The 17,866-nt window shown below is 36.1% G+C and overlaps 1 protein-coding gene across 4 annotated transcripts in view; it reads left to right on the top strand.

Annotated features, from left to right (window-relative positions):
* Nucleotides 1–17,866, top strand: part of CHRM3 (cholinergic receptor muscarinic 3) — a 530,923-nt gene that overhangs the window by 283,139 nt on the left and 229,918 nt on the right. For all 4 annotated transcript variants that reach the window (XM_063614021.1, XM_055233475.1, XM_055233474.2 and 1 more), the window contains one exon: nt 1,420–1,522. The gene's annotated coding sequence lies outside the window, so the exon portion shown is untranslated. The remainder of the gene's footprint in view (nt 1–1,419; nt 1,523–17,866) is intronic.

The raw sequence follows: 17,866 nt of genomic DNA on the forward strand, positions 1-17,866 counted from the left end.
ACCAGAATGAGATAATGTGTGCAAAGGATTTCGGGACGAGTTTCAAATTCTGAAAATTCTTGGGGTGTATGCTTTCATTTGTACTGTTAATCTGATTTGCAGTCATTTAACTCTATAAAAGGATGTTCTGCCACATCGTGTGCATAAGTTTGATTTTCCTCGTGTTGTTATGAGCCCCCACTGGGGCAGCTTTCAGAACATGCCATTCCCCCTCACAGCCTCCTGCATGGGAGCATGACGGCTAGATCTCTTTCTCCTCCCTCCCCGTCCCATTTCCCTTTGTCTGCCCATCACTCTCCTACACTGCATACAAGACCCAGGTTAAAGACCCCCTGCTCTGTGACATCACCTTCTTACCTAACTCTCTGCTCCTTGAACTGGCAATGATTTAGCTTTCCACATCCTGAATGGGGGTGATCTGCATCTAACTTGGCCTCTTTCCCTCATTAGACTTGGCTTTTTGAGAACAAGACCAAGCCTCTACTTAATATTTTAACCCAATACCTGCTTCATATTATTTGCTTAGTAAATATTGATCAAAATGATGAGTGAATGTCAAATACTTGTTGCCATGAAATAAGTTGAATCAGTAAAGTGAGTGATTCTTAAATTATCTGCTATAAAACATTAGGGGGAACTCGTACCTAGTTGTGTCTTTTTTTGTGCTGATATAACAAAATACCACAGACTGGGTAATTCACAATCAACAGACGTTTATTGCCTTGCAATTTTGGGGGCGGGAAGTCTAAGATCAAGGCACCGGTATCTGGCCTTCTTGCTGAGTCACCACAAAGCAGAAAAATGCTGTGTCTTCACATGGCAGAAGGCAGAAAAGCAAAAGAGGAAAAGAGGGAGAAGGGAGACACAGTCAACGTTTTGTACAGCATTCTCCCACCCATGAGGTCACAGCCCTCATAGCTTAATCACCTCTTAAAGGTCCCACCTCTTACTACTGTGACACTGGCAATTACATTGCAGTATGAGTTTTGAAAAGGACAGTCATTCTATACAAACTATAGCAGCTTTATATCAACCTAATAATATAAATGTCTGTATGTTATGTGTACATATTTTTGGGGAAGCTTATAAAATACTGTCAATTATTGGAAGTTTCTAACTGAGGGCAGGTGACCATATGACAGAAACCATAAGCTGAGGCATTTGTGTTGAACAGGAGGTTACAGCATCTCATTGTTTCCCCAGTAACTGCTGTGGATCGCTCCCTCAGCGGGATACTAAGAGGTGTCATAGAATAAAAGAATTTCTTGATGAAGTATATTTGGAAATGCTGGGATAAATCTCTATTTTTGAAATATATCATGTAATTAATATTCTGTCTCACAATTCAGTTATCTGAGTGTACTACTTGTTGTTCTTTTATCTTATTTTAAACTTACCCCTTCCCTGTTTCATTTTTAGCTTTTGCTGTGGCGTGACACCTGGTCTCTTTCTAGAAGGAAAGTTCAACAAACAGCACAGTTCTGGACACATTGTATTGGTTTGATGCTCCTACCTGGAACAGGTATGTAAAACCTCCAATACATGATTACTGACACTTTTGAATCATAACTATGGATGTATGTTCATTCCTGTGGATTACCGAGAATGGAATCTGCTCTGAACAATTAAATTCATGTGTCAGCGATGCCTTTTGTCTTTTCTACTTAGAAGCATGTGTTTATATTTTGGCATCTACAACTCCTGAAGACTACTTCATTATCTTGGTTATGTGATAAGCTCAAATTAAGAATATAGCCATTCAAAGAGAGAGGAGAAAGTCTACACTTACATGGTTCTGAAAATAATAAGATTTATCCAAAAATCTATGGAAATCAAATGATGAAATATGACTGATACTCTGGTATAAGTGTAGTATCTGTAGTCCAAAATTCTTACAGAAAAATATCGACTTCTTTCCCCTCCCTAAATTAGTCCAGGCTTAGAGGAAACTGTGTAACAACTCACAGGATAAAAATGACTACATAATGTGAATTAATTAATAGAATTAGATCAATTAATTGACTACTCAAACACTAAGATTTTGTGACAGTTATTCACTTCATATATGCCAACATAAATATTACATAAAAACAAAAATATGCTGTTTGATAATATTAATGTTTAATGAATTCTCTTGAAGGATATTCTGAAAGTAGATTCTCACTATATATAAATATATCAGCCTGTAACTTCTGTCTAATTCAGACTTACTTGAAAGAGCACTGTTTGTGAGTATGTAACATAGATAGGTAGATGGATAGATAGATAGATTGATAGATAGATAGATAGATAGATAAAGACATAGGTATCTCACAACACCTATTACATAATATATGCATGTGTGTGTTTGTATATATAGTTTGCAATGACTAAGGGATACTTTATTACAAGATTGATTGCTTACTTGTATACAACTTTTTAAAATATTAATAGAAATATAGCAGGCTTGTTGAAATACTTGTAAATATTTGGAAAAGTGCCCCATAAATTCTATTTTCAACAGGAAAACTACATAACAACTCACCTGCCTCTGCCTCCTCCCCCACCCCCATAAAAAGTATGTTGAAAATGAAGTTTGGGAAATTGGGAAGTAGCACAGAGGACAATTAATCAGGTGTGAGCTCAAGACCTAACTCTACTACTTAACAATGGCCTTGGGAAGGTTTCTGTACTTCCTTGGGAAGTGCGTTATTATTTAAATCTGAACAGGAGGGAGGGAGAATGAGAGAGAGTAGATAAATTCACCTCAAATTGCAATGTCCCAAATGTACCAGGTCACATTTATTCTTAGAGATGTATGAAGTAATTAACGGATGTGTTTCTAAGATTTTCTAAAGAGTTTTACTTTTACATTCTGTGAGAGTCTGAAATCCATGATTAGAGATTAGTGTCCCTGATTTAAGGCAGAAATTGCAACTGGTCATCTACTTGTCAGATCCACCTTCGTTCGTTTATTTTATTATTTATTTTGGGCCTACACAAATTTGTACACACGATAACTAAGAAATTGCCAAATCAAAAAATCAGGACAGTTCACATAAAAATCTGGATTCCCAGTCTTCTCTTTCTCTGTAAATGGTCCGAAATTCTTCCTCTTAATTTCTGCGTCTAACCCATCCAGTCCTTCACAGTCCGTTCTGAGCCCATAGGTCTCAGCCTTCACTGTGAAGAGATACTGGTTCTCCGGCTTCACTGTGGAAGATTAAATCAACACCTCTCAGGGTGGACCGCGGGCTTCAGAATTTTTTAAAGTTCCTCAAATTATTCCATTGTGCAGCCACTGCCCTAATACCTTCCCTTCTCTTTGTGTAAAAACATCCCCCGAGTCCAAGTCACATTCATCACTTCCTCATCTCACCACTCTTCTCTGATAGTCCCTAAATTATCTTATTTCTATTCTTGTCCTGTTCAATCCATGCTTCATCCAATAGCCAGAGTAATTGTCTTTATAGAAAATATCTGGTTGACTCCTGCTTCACCATCTTCAATAATAATAGTAGTAATAATAATAATTTAGGGTGATCATTTATACTTAGGTTGAATGAAGAATCTGACTTCAGTCTTTGTTGAAGAATTGAGTCATTGAAGCATTAAATTTTAGGACCAAATGGAAGAAGACTACAAAAGCTGTAGCAGTACCTTCTGCTTGGTCTTCTCCTCCCAGAAGTGACCCATAGTGATCCTTAGGCCAAAAGTAATTCACAAGTATAGAAATGACAGACATTGCTTACCTACCCCACAGATTGCCACCTAATCAGGGTCCTGATTGCACCTTACGTAGGATCAAAGGGATGTTGTAATTTAGTAGTGACACTATGATAAGATTAATTTTATGTTACAGCTACCAAAGTGTATTAAGTGTCTCTCCTTCCTACGTTGCATGATTCAGCCAACAAAATTTGATACGGGTGAATTTTTATGCAGAATAACAGAATTTGGTGTGTGTGTGTATGTGTGTGTGGTTGGAGTGCTTATAACTGAGGTCTTTTCTCCTGCTCAGACATGTAGATGACCTTCCTTCCCACTAAGTAATAACATTTTATTTGAACTGTGGAGGAGACTTTCTTTTTTCTCCTAAGTGACTTTATAAACCATTTATGTTAGTTCGTTTTCATGCTGTGATTAAGACATACCCAAGACTGGGAAGAAAAAGGGGTTTAATTGGACTTACAATTCCACATGGCTGGGGAGACCTCAAATCATGGTGGGAGGTGAAAGGCACTTCTTACATGGCAGCAGCCAGAGAAAAATGTGGAGGAAGCAAAAGCAGAAACCCTTGATAAACCCATCAGATCTCGTGAGACTTATTTACTATCACAACAATAGCATGGGAATGACCAGCCCCCATGATTCCATTACCTCCCCCTGGGTCCCTCCCACAAGACGTGGGAATTCTGGGAGATATGATTCAAATTGAGATTTGGGTGGGGACATAGCCAAACCATATCACCATTGTTTTAGCCACTGAAATCTTTACTGCAGACTCATGCGCGTGGTTACATTTCCCATTGGAAGGGAAGAAGATAGGGTGTCATAAGAAAGTTTTCTTCAGAAAAGATACCTTTGGAGGTATTTTAATTGGGATTTATAAAGACATTGATAAATTCAAACCACATTGAAGCTAAGTGGAAATTTGGGTCTGTGCCAACATCCCTGGTGCATGGCACAATCACTATTTTATCCTGTCTTCAACATGAAACCATCAGTGTACACTATCAGTGTAAAAATGATCAGTGAAACACTATAAAAAAGATCAAGCCCCTGTGTTTAAAAACGTAGCTAAAAACATATATATGACATTCAAGTAACTGAGACCAATAAAGACGTTATAAATTAGTCTGGGTACAGTGGCTCATGCCTGTAACCCCAGCACTTTGGGAGGCCAAGGCGGGAGATTCAGTTGAGACCAGGAATTGAGACCAGCCTGAGCTGAACGTGGTGACATCCTGTCTCTACACAAAAGAAATTTAAAAATTAGCCTGGTGTGGTGGTGCACACCTGTAGTCCTAAATACTTGGGAGGCTGAGGTGGGAGGATGGCTGGAGCCCAGGAGTTTAAGATGACAGCGAGCTATGATCATGCCACTGCACTCCAGCCTGGGAGCAATAACTGGTCTCAAAAAAAAAAAAAAAAAAAAAAAAAAAACCGATGTTATAAGGTGTTGAATCAACATGTGAGTCATGGTTACCTTCTTTATTCTAAATTATTTTCATCAGCAAAGCTAAAGTGTGTTTGCAGATCTAATTTATCCAAATAATATGCCCGTGCAGAGCTATTCTGTGTTTAAAAAAACAGTTGATCTTTTAAGCTTCCTCTTAAATATTTATTTTGGGATAAAAATCGGGGCCAAAATACAGAGACACACAAACATACACACACTGAGCATCTCTAGAGGCACATTAAGGAACAGTGTTTATTAATGAGATGTCTTTGTGTTTCCTTTTGGGATCAAGATGGACTGGCCTTGTGTACAATTCTTCTCCTTCGTGAATAGAGCTATAATGAGGTCCCAGATTCCTTTCATGCCATTTTAGGAATTTCTTTGAAAGGATTCAGGCAGCGATGTCCCTTATATGTTAGAGTTGTACATTAGTACAGGCAAAGCTTTTCAACTAATGTAAAGCACCATTTTTTTCCCTAAATTCCTTATATTCTTGAATGTCTGGGTTCAGAATAAAGGAAAATTAAAATCTCTGAAAAATCCATCATTTTGCCACTACGTGGAAGAGCTATTGGGAGAGACATTAATAGTATCTGAAATTAACCTTGGATTAAGCTTACTTCATCCTGAATTTTCTACTACTTGTTTTATTTGCTATTAACTCCCTTTAATCAGAGAGTTTCCCTAAAACTGACATGCCATTGGTTAGGATTCATTAAAAAAAAAAAAAAACTGACGTAAAATATAAATATGCCCTCTGTTTATTATATGGCAGATACAACATGGACACTTCGTAATTTTGAGTTGATTGTTAAGATTTGTATTATTTTATGTTAATACAACAAATGCTTCAAAAATATATATTTGTTAATGTCTACTTACTGTTATAGCAAAATTTTTTTGTATCTGTTATTTCTCTGGCACCTTTTATTGACTTTTTGTTTTTAATTGACACATAATAATTGTACATATTTATGGGGGTAAAGTGTGATGTTTGGATACATGTGTACATTGTATAAAAATTTAATTAGGCTATTTAGCATATCATGTCACCTCATTTATTTGCGGTAAGAACATTCAACATCCTCTCTTCTAGCTACTTTGAAATAGACAATACAGTATTGTTAACCACAGTCACCCTGCTGTGTTATAGAACATCAAGACTTACTCCCCCTTTTTAAGTGTTACTTTGTACACGTTGACCAATGTATTGACTTTTGGGTGTGATTATTTTGGAACAAAAGATGTATTCTCCCAACATCCTGAATGCTTAGGCCATATTAGACTTTGGTAAATATTTGTGGAATGAGTAAATGAATAATTCATATCCAATGCATTTTTATTTTAAACACAAGCAGATGAAATTATACCAAAGCTAGGAAGTGACTTAACCAATGAACTAGATACATGAAGTAATGAGCAATAAAAATGGTAATTCATCAGATTAGAAGACCATATCTGGTGTGCTCTGCTGAAGCAGAGAGAGAGACATCGTTTTTAAAGGATTTGGACAAAGTCAAAGGGCCAGAATAGCTAATACTTTTATTAGCAGCTCATCTAGATTTTATTCAGGCATAACTGCCCAAACCTTTTCTTTTCACCATTACTTTCATCTTTAAAGTCTTTTTTACTTTTTTCTGCCATATTAAGGAGATGTGCTAGGTCTAAAGATACCTAACTGAGGCCTCTTTTCTTTAACAACTTTGCTAGAGTCATGTGGACAAACATTAAGAGATAAAATTTGACAGCATCTCTGCAAACTCTAGTCTGGTATAGAAACAGCTCTACTTGTGAACAACTGAATAGCTTCTGAAGTTATCCAGTCAGGTAGTATATTACCTAAGTAAACTTTCTAAGAAGCATTTGGATCATTCTCTTGCCTCTATTTTTCTATGAAATCTCTGACTTTTCTTGGCAAAGCTTAAACCCAGATAAAGATGATATGCTATATATTGCTTCACTTTTGCATTTTAGAAAAAAAAAAGATGGTCCATAGCAATAGGATGATCTTAGCAATAATAATAAGCTTTTCACATGTCAAATTATTTTTCTCAGCAATTGTGAAATTTCACTTTGAAGTTAAATTACATTCTCCAGTATAACAACATACTGTGCCTCAGGGAATAAGTAATTCATGTATTTAGGATTCCTAACCCATATTCCCATATGGGGGAAGATTTTTTAAACAAACCAATTTTTTACCAGAATAAAACCATGGGTGGTTCAGTGGTAGAATTCATGCCTGCCACCACAGAACAATTAAGTAAGTTGTTTCCCCTTTAATCTGCTTGACTAATTTGCTGTTACAGGGCACTGCTATGGCCTAGCCCCTGGGTGAGTCCCCTAACAGGTATTGATGCAGACTTTCTGGCATGCACAGGACAGTCCCCCACAACAAAGAATTATCCAGACCCAAATGTCTCAGGGATTGCCTTAAGGATGATACTGGGTAATCCCTGAAAGTTTACAAATGCAAATAAGAAAGGAAGGTGTATGGGCTGGGCACAGTGGCTCACGCCTGTAATCTCAGGACTTTGGGAAGCTGAGGAGTGCGGATCACTTGAGGTCAGGAGTTCGAGACCAGGCTGGGCAACATGGCGAAACCCCATCTCTACTAAAAAATGCAAAAAAATTAGCCGGGCATGTTGGCACTAGAACCTGAGAAGCGGAGGTTGCAGTTAGCTGAGATCATGCCACTGCACTACAGCCTGGGCAACAGAGCGAGATTCCATCTCAAAAAAAAAGAAAAAAGAAAGAAAAAAGAAAGGAAGGAGAGAGAGGAAAGAAGAAAGAGGAAAGAAAGAAGAAGAAGAAGAGGAAGAGGAAGAGGAAGAATAAGAGAAGGAAGGAAGGAAGGAAGGAAGGAAGGAGAAGGAAAGAAAGAGAAAGAAAGAAAGAGAAAGAGAAAAAAGGAAAGAAAGAAAAGAGAAGAGAAAGGAAAGAAAAGAGAAGAAAAAGGAAAGAAAAGAAAAGAGAGGATGGCATATGGAGAGAGGATGAGAATTTTCTGGGACAGTGGATGGAGAGAGTGAGATTGGAGACTGGAGGGGGAAAAATAAGAATAGGGTATGTTTGTAGGTGAACCAAAAGGACCTGTGTGAGGACATGTGTTTAAAAGTAAACAAAACAGAAACAAAAATAAAATCAGCAGAAAAACCTCTCCCTTACGTCTTCTTCTGTATCCTCTCTTGCTCTAGCCCCACTCACCATGTCACTGGAATTCCTTGTTCTTTAACCTCTGCCTACCTTCTCTGATTTCACAGGGCATTTTGGCTCTAATGAATATCACGGTTCATGACACGTGTAATGGCCTTGTCTTACTCTGCAGCTAGGTTTCTGTTCTCCCAGCCACAGAACTCCAGCTGGGACCTGAGTGGCTCTATAATTTGAGGAAAGGTATTTAAATTCTCTGAGCTTCAGTTTCTTCATCTGTAAAAGTAAAAATAGTCATATATTCTTCCCGGGAGATTTGTGAGGAATAAATGAGTATCTACCACAAAGCAAGTACTTCTTAAATATCATATTATCTCCCCAGTTCACTATTAGTGGCAATTCATTGGTTTTCTTACAAGAAAGGGGTTGTAACCCATAGTCGTTTGTATTCTGCCATGCACTTCTCCAAACATTATAGTACAAACACAGCAATAATGAAAAATTCCTGCTCCTCTCTTGCATTGGGTTGTGGTACCTCTCAAAACTATGTTCCATACCGGGTGCAGTGGCTCACATCTGTAATCCCAGTACTTTGGGAGGCCGAGGTGAGCAGATCACCTAAGGTCAGGAATTTGAGACCAGCCTGGCCAACATAGTGAAACCCCATCTGTACTAAAAATACAAAATTAGCTGGGTATGGTGGTGTGCACTTGTAGTCCCAGCTACACGGGAGGCTGAGGCAGGAGAATTGCTTAAACCCGGGAGGTGGAGGTTGTAGTGAGCTGAGATCATGCCATTGCATGCCAGCCTGGGCAACAGAGCAAGACTCCATCTCAAAACAAACAAACAAAAAATAAAAACAAAAAACTGTGTTCTGTCGTTGACTCCCTGTCACTGTCTCCTGCCATTGTTGCCTTCTCATCTCAACTGAATGATGGGCAACAGAGCAAGACTCCATCGCAAAACAAACAAACAAACAAAAGACAAAAACAAAAACAAACAAAAAAACTCTGCTCTGTCGTTGACTCCCCATCACTGCCTCCTGCCGCTGTTGCCTTCTCATCTCAACTGAATGACTCTATAATTTTTTTAAAAATGGACTTCCTGTTACTCACTACCTTAAAAACTCTTGATTCCATGGTGTCTATAGGCGCTTTGTTCTACAAACTTATCATAAAACAGCAGAGTTTCTATGGGAGTTCATCTGAAGCTGTTCCCCTTCTGTGAATCCTATGTTCCACTGTTCCAGTATTTTATGATATCTGGGAATTATCTAAACAGTATACTTGCATGTGCTGCTCATCCTGCCTGGACTACAAGGAACCCTCTTTCCTGGGAAGTTGGTGTTCACCTTCAAGACTCAGATCCAGTGTCACCTGTTCAGTGATGCCTATCCCTCCTTCTGCTCACCCTTCCCTGGGCAGAGTTAAAAGTTCTCCAAGTTTTCCGTGTTTTTCCCCAGAGCCCTTCCTTCATATTTACACAGAATTCACCACTCTGCACTATATCAATTTCATTTATTGCTACTCCTCAGACTGCGAGTTCCTCGAGGACTGGAATCCCCACCATATTCATCGTAGTACTGTGTCCCTAATGGCAGTGCGAAGTGGTCACTGAATAAATGCTTTCTTGTTGAATTTTAACGGATCCATGAATTTCTTGATTTATCATCATTTTACAGCTAGGGAAATTATACAATCAACTAATTTGCTCCACATTCTGGAGTATTCAGAAAGATCAGCAGAGAGTTTCATTAACTTGAACTGCTACTGACTGCCCCATTCACCTGTTGGAAGAAAGTTCAAACAGAGAAAAATGTAATATATCTGCTTCCTAAGATTTTAATAGCTTTAATAACAGGGAATGGCATTCAATTTACTTCATATTATTAACATAAGTGCTTAAAAATATATGGTGCTCTCAAGAAAAATAGCTATTACTTAATGTCAAATGTTATCCATTCATTCAATATGTATTGATTGTCTTAATATATGCAAGATTATCTATTACATTATTATTTTATTGATACTGTATTTTAATAATAATATGCTTGGAAAAATAATAAAATAGTAGCTATGTCTTCTGATGTCCAAGAATAATTGATCCATTTTTACTAAGAATATTTGTACAAGTTTTATATTTGATTTATCACTTTAGTTTATTTGTTAATAACTCATTTTACTATGCCACTTTTGTAACTCTGGTGCTGGTTCAGAGGTTATTCATTAGTATGATTTATAAGTGATGATATTCCAGGGCAATATGATGTAGTATTGCTAATCCATCGTTATTTATCAAAGCATCATGGTCTTTCAATATGAATTAGATCATATTGATAGTACTTAGAAATACTAAAATTAATCATTAACTTACTGCATAGTTAATTCCATTCTTTTTAAGTTTCAAACATTGAACAAATTTAACAAATTTGCCATATGTACATTATGAGATCATAAAAACGTGCCTTTATTAATATAAATGTGACATATTTTAACCAGGGACAGTTAAGAAAATATTCATTAGAGTTTACAAACATAGCTACGTGCTGCATAATGATGCTTCAGTCAAAGGCAGACCACAATACAACAGTGCTCCCATAACATAATAACTACATATATTTACCCTACTGTTTCTGTGTTCAGATATGTTTAGATAGCACAAATACCATTGTGTTACAATTGCCTACAATACTCAGTATAGTAATATGTTGCATAGGTTTGTAGCCTAGGAACAATGGGCTATCTCATATAACCTAGGTATGTAGTAAACTATGCCATCTAGGTTTGTGTGAGTACCCTCTATCATGTCCACACAATAATGAAATTACCTAATGACACATTTCTTAGAACATGTTAATGTCACTAAGTGATGCATAGATGTATGTTCTTACCACCATCAAATAAGACTGCTCTTAAATGTATCATCAACACTGATGTTTCACATTAATACACAAAACTGCTCTTAAGGTAGTTGCCAGCCTGAAAAAAATTGGGAGTTTTGATACTTTGTTACTTTTTCTTTTAACATATTGCAAGGTTTTTCACTGATCTATTTGCAGAAGGAAAAAAATATAATGTACACATATACATACACATGTATTATATATAACACACATGCACATATATATTTTATAATCTATTATTAAATAATATATAATACATATATACACATATATATGTATATGTGGGTATTTTATATATATGTACGTATAGATATTTGTGTGTGTTTGTGTGTGTATATATATAGTCCCATTAATTTAAAAGCATTGTTTTGGGTTTTACATATATAAATATAAATATGTATATAAATATATTTACATATCATATTTATAAATATATTATATTATATATTATGTTATTCAATATAATATAATATATAATATATGTTTAATACAATATATAATATTTACATATATTCCCATTTATTTGTATATTATACATTACTCGGTATAATATATAATATATATAATATATTAGTGTAATATATAATATTATATATAATATATTACTCGGTGTAATATATAATATTATATATAATATATTACTCGGTATAATATATAATATTATATAATACATTATTCAATATAATATATTATATATAATATATATAATATATTATTCAATATAATATATAATATATAATACATTATTCAATATAATATATAATATGAATATATATTTTTTGTTTTTATATATTATATATATTTATGTATGCATATATAATATACATTTCTAAATTATTTTAAATCATTTTGTATTCTTAGGATAGTTAAACTTGCCCTGCAATCTTATTTATTTCCTTGCTTTTCGTATACAATGAAAATGTATATGACTTTGGCTGCAGTATTACGATAAATTTGCCATTGATTAAGTCATAATTAAAGGTTGCTATTCAAAGATTCAAAAATTAAAGATAGTAATTAAAATATACTACCTTCTTTCTAATACAATACTACTACATTTATTTACAAATTCTCTAACCCTTTCTGTGGGAGTTTTAAATAACAATTAGGGTAAAAATGTGACTTGTTTTATTGTTAATAATCATTAATCTTTTTGTTGAAAAATATAGGATGAGATTTTTCTCAGTTTACTTTTTTCAGAGAAGGATTCTATATTGAAATGTCAAAAATGTAAGATGCAGGAGGATAAGGAACCAATTGTTGCCTTAGCTTTGAGTACTTCCTTTGTGCATGCAGAAAGACTTACATTCAAATTTAGGCTATCTAAATGTTGCTTGCATAAAGGAATGAAAAAATGAGTAAAAGTATAAATTTCTCTAAAGTATTTTTTAAAAAGAGTTAAAAGGATTACAAAATAACAGGGTTTATGAAACAGATTTTTAATATTGCTGCACATTGGAAAACATACAGTTATGCCTCAAATGTATTCAACTTATGTTGGAGGAGAGATTTCCTTTACTTCCACAAGTTTGCACTATGTCTTCAAAAGTTTGCTTTCTCTTTCTCAGAGATCCTAACAGCGGGATATCTATTGACTGCATATTCTGTGCCAAACATTCTTTTAGGCATTGATGCTAACACAGCAAATAAAACGGAAAAGCCTGTGCCTTTCTGGAGGTTATATTCTGGTAGAGGAAGGTGGAAAGTACTAGTATACACATGTAGATATTCAGTGTCCAGGGTAAGGATTTCCGTCAGCAGCTGTCCAATTAGGGGAGATTTGGGAATATTCCATGTTATTTTATGTCAATTCAAAGCCTGGGAAGAGGCAAGATTGCCCAGGGAGAGCACATGGAGTGAGAAGAGATAAGAACCCTAGGACTGTCCGTGCTTCTGAGCCCATAACATCCCAGAACACACTTAAAGGATCACTTGACACTAAAACAGAGAGAGAGAGAGAGAGACAGAGAGACAGAGAGAGTTTTTGGGTGGAGTTCTCCTTTTCTTCAAAGGCAATACATTCTCCTTCTGCCATACCATCCAAAATTTCATGGATTCACATTTCAATTTATTTCTCCAACTTTGTATTAGAGCAAGTTTTTGGAGATATAATACTTGAAATTTCTTTTCTTTTCTTTTCTTTCATTTTATTTTATTTTATTTTATTTTATTTTATTTTATTTTATTTTATTTTATTTTTGAGACAGAGTCTCTCTGTCACCAGGCTGGAATGCAGTGACAGGATCTCGACTCACTGCAACCTCCGCCTCCCAGGTTCAAGCAATTCTCCTGCCTCAGTATCCCTAGTAGCTGGGACTACAGGCATGCACCACCATGCCAGCTAATTTTTAAATTTAATTTTAGTTTTTTAATAGAGATGGGGTTTCACCATGTTGGCCAGGATGGTCTCAATCCCCTGACCTTGTGATCCGCCCGCCATAGCCTCCCAAAGTGCTGGGATTACAGGTGTGAGCCACTGCGCCCGGCCCTGAAATTTCTAAATTAATCCCAGCTAGGCAAAATAACCACCAAGAAAAGGGGCTACATTAACATAAATTGAGCATATTTAACACAAAAATACTTTCTCATCTTAAGAAAAAATAGGACTATATTTGTCAAAATTTACCCCTTGTATGGAAATTCACAATAATTTTCTTCTCTGCTTGGGAAAAGATCATCATTTAAAAGAGCTGCATATGGTTGTTTTTGTTAGTATTCCAAGAAATTCAGGATGTTTATGTGATATGTAGTGGCTGAAAAATTATATGTATATATATATTTCTAATTCATCTGCTTGTAACAAAGTACCTAAATGTATATATAGTGATCTGAGGAGACAGGAATCCAGTGGGTTAATGAGAAATGGCAAAGGATTTGAGGTTGAAGTGATGTTGATGTTTGGACCCCAGCTGAGGGTAGCAGAATAGCAGACACCTTTGGTTAGCTGTGACCATTAGCTATTGGTCTCTAGGTTGGACCAAGGGAAGCAAAGACCTTATATCACTCAGGAAATTTTGCTGGACTCTAACGGGAGGCGTCATGAGCTGAGCTCTTCCTGCTGCTGGGGGAATCCAGGAGTAGTCCCATTCAGGTCACCAGACCTCCATGGTCACAGAGTGAGAGCTGGGCAGTGATGGGCTTCAAGGGCAAATTTAAGATTTTCAGGAAGCATCTGGCTTTTATTTGAAACTTTCAGGATCCCCCTCAGACTTATAAAAAGAGATATTGGTAAGTGCAGTGAAGAACTTGCAATGGTTGGGTTGTGAGAGTAATTTTTACAAATATTATGGTTCTGCCTTTGTGTTTGCTCAAAGAATTTTACCTCTCTCAACATGTTGTTAGAACATTTTCCTGATTCCTACAAAAAAAAGGAAGAAAATATTTTAAAGGTCAGAAGCTACAAGCTTCTCATCATTTAGCCAAGACACATCGATAACATAGTCTATGTATTCAGTTTAAACAAAATGTCAACTTGCGAGAGTAACTATCAAGCTGTTACCTGAAGACAGATTAGAATTATATGAAGCCGTGGCCCTCACGCCTATCTGGAGATCTTATCATATAGTTATTCATCAATTTTTAAATGTTATATATTGTTCCTACAGAGAAACAGTCACTCATAATTTTAAATGAACTCTTAATGTTTTATGTGTTATTAACCTTTTTTTCCTCAGTCATGCTAATGTCTCCTAATTTAGATATATACATAAATAGTGAATTAAATGTCTGTCTCCGTATTTTGATGTGAAATAGGATGTCTGCTTTAGACTCAAGGCTTACAAGCTCCAAAGGACCCACCATTTGAGAATCCCCCCTAAAGACTAAGTGTCTGGAAAGATCAACTGTGAAGTCATGAAATCAAAGAGTACTTATTTTAGTGTTTTGACAAGGATCCTGGGGCAAGAGACCCCAGGGGATGATCTCAAAATGAATTAGCGATTTTAAATGTCACCAGTGTCTTACATCAGTTTCCTTGAAACTCCTTTCCAGAAATCTACTCCAGTTTCCTCCCTCCGTATCTAAGAAGGGGTCTTGCTCTTAGGCATCTTGAGCAAAACAGTCATATCTTCCAGATAAATAGTAAGAGGCTGGTATCAGTCAGGCTGGGAGATACATTTAGGCATGTGTTTTTTGAAGGACCTGGCCTTGTTCATGATGATACACTTCATCTTCTTGTGAACTTTGTATATGGGTGGACCAGGCTTTTTGATGGGGCAGAGTATCTATAAAGTTTACATGAATTAAGGTCCAGGAATCAACACATTGGAGTTTAAATCTGCTCAGAGAAGATTTCTGTATCAAAAATAATTAAAAATCTGTGGTTCGTTATTTTTTTAAATGAACTCTCCTTGAGTAAGAAATAGCAGCTGAGGTTAAAGAAGGGACTGTGTGTCTCACTGTTTTGAAATATTGTCATCTATTTTCAAAAATAACATGAAAGGACCACAAGGTAATCCTGCTGTTATACTCAAACCTGATTAGACTCTAATGAGTAAATTGGTTCCATTACTCAAGAGGAACATGGACAATTTGAAGAGGGTTTGCAGGATAATCACAAAAATTAATAACCTAACAAAAGGCAGGAAAAGTTATGAAAACTGAAGTGCTTGCCAATAGGAAATTCAATGATCTTTGAACTCAGGAAGAGCTACTTGAGAGAAGATGCTAGTCCCATTTGTTCTTCCTGTAAGGAAAAAAACAGACAGCAACCACCAATGTAAAGGCTTTACACTGGAGAAAGAAAACAGTTTCTCCATGGTGAAACTTGGGAAATTGCAGGAGTGAGACCTGAAGAAAATTGTAGCATTTAATTGTTCAAAGGACCTGGCTAAAGAGAAGACAGATTTTTTCATCTGTTTGTTTTGGCTTCAGTACATTCTGACCTTATGTTGATTCTTTAATTTTTCCAACAGTTTCTATGAATTTTGTTCATGTACTTTGAAAATGTACATCTTAAGTGCATTTAGGAGTAAGAAACCAGATCACATGCAGTGTTTGTATCCCTGCTCTGTGTTCATGCATGCCTGTGCTTCCTCTATATTTTCTTCACACTGCTTTGAAGGAGAAGTATGGTGATTGTTACCCTTGGCTCTCTACAAAATCATGGCTACACAGTTCAAAGTAGACTCTCTCTATCCCCTTTTTGTTCATGAGGTTCTAGTAATTCTTAGACTCTTCAGAGTATCATGGTCTGAATTTTGAAACTCCCCAAATTTCTGCATTAAAGCCCCAACCCCCAATGCGACCGTATTTGGAGATATGAATTTTAGGAGGTAATAAAGCATGAATGAGGCCATAAGGGTAGGATCTCTCTCTCTCTCTTCTCATGCAAAGACCATGTGAGAAGGTGGCATTCTGCAAGCCAAGGAAGAGAGCCTTAACCAGAAACCAAATTGGCCAAAATCTTGGTCTTGAACTTCCCAGCCTCTAGAACTCTGAAAAATAAATGGCTGTTGTTTAAGGCATCCAGTGGCATTTTGTTATGGCAGCCCAAGCAGACTAATATTTAGAGGCAAGTTTGCTTCTTGACTGTCATAATTCTATTATTTTTGAATCGGTTTAATTAGAAGAAACCTTAGAAATTGGATAGCCTTTCCTTGTAATTGTCTCTGTAGAGGTGAGAGGTGGGAAAACCCAAGATAGTGGGGGCAAGCTGAGGGTGGTAGGAAAAAGGCTGAGGTCAGCCCATAGTTTGACCATGTCTTATTAGAGTGAAAAGACACTTTGGATATGCCATACAAGTGAAATGCAGAAATATCCTTTAATTTGGATTCATTTAATGCTTTGGTGATATTAGATTAGGAGATAAATGTATAGGGTTTCCTTCAATTTCATACCTGATAGGGCTTATTTTTCCAATATGAATAAAAGATATGTTAGCCTCTGGCTAATATATGAATGACAGAAAACCATATTTCAGAAAGATGATTTCTAATCCCTTTTCACATAGCAATAATTCATCTATTAGATACTGTGTATTGGGGTGCCGCGAGCATTATGCTGTTTGTATGATATGCAGGCTTCAGACCATTAGATATCTATGGAGCTTAAGAGAATTAAAGACAAAAATAAGCACTCCAAAATGTATAATCTAGTTAGAGCATATTTGCATATGTCAAAAATAATTGAGCTCTTCCACCTCTCAAACTTGTTTTATTCATAAAGAATTAGATGATCGATACAAACCTAAAAACTTATGATTGTAATGAAGACAATTTCACAGTATCTTGAGACATGAAGTCAACAATGAATGCAAGATCCTTCTCTGCCTCACTGTGAAAACACAAATCATTTGTCACAGTTTCTAGGGAGCTCATCCATTTCAGGCATATGATTATGCCTCTGCTTCCACACAGTGGCCTTGGGCAAATGAGCCTCTAAGTTCTGAATCTTTAAGACAAGGCTTAAGGTTCCAAAAAATAAGGAAAGGTCTTAGACATTATGTGGCAGAGAGTGCTTATGAAATGTGAATTCACTCTTGCATCATGGTGAATTAATATTTTTTGGCTGTTTGGTGTTATAATAGTAGAGATGATTTCCCTTCTTCTGATTTAAAAATATTGTATTTCATTTTTACCTTAAGGATCAGAGCTTAAAAATCAAAGGGATTAAAATGTCCCATTCCCTTGCCTATTAGTGAGCATATGAAA

Source organism: Symphalangus syndactylus, chromosome 19 (genome assembly GCF_028878055.3).
Source record: "Symphalangus syndactylus isolate Jambi chromosome 19, NHGRI_mSymSyn1-v2.1_pri, whole genome shotgun sequence".
In the NCBI taxonomy this organism is placed as follows: domain Eukaryota; kingdom Metazoa; phylum Chordata; class Mammalia; order Primates; family Hylobatidae; genus Symphalangus; species Symphalangus syndactylus.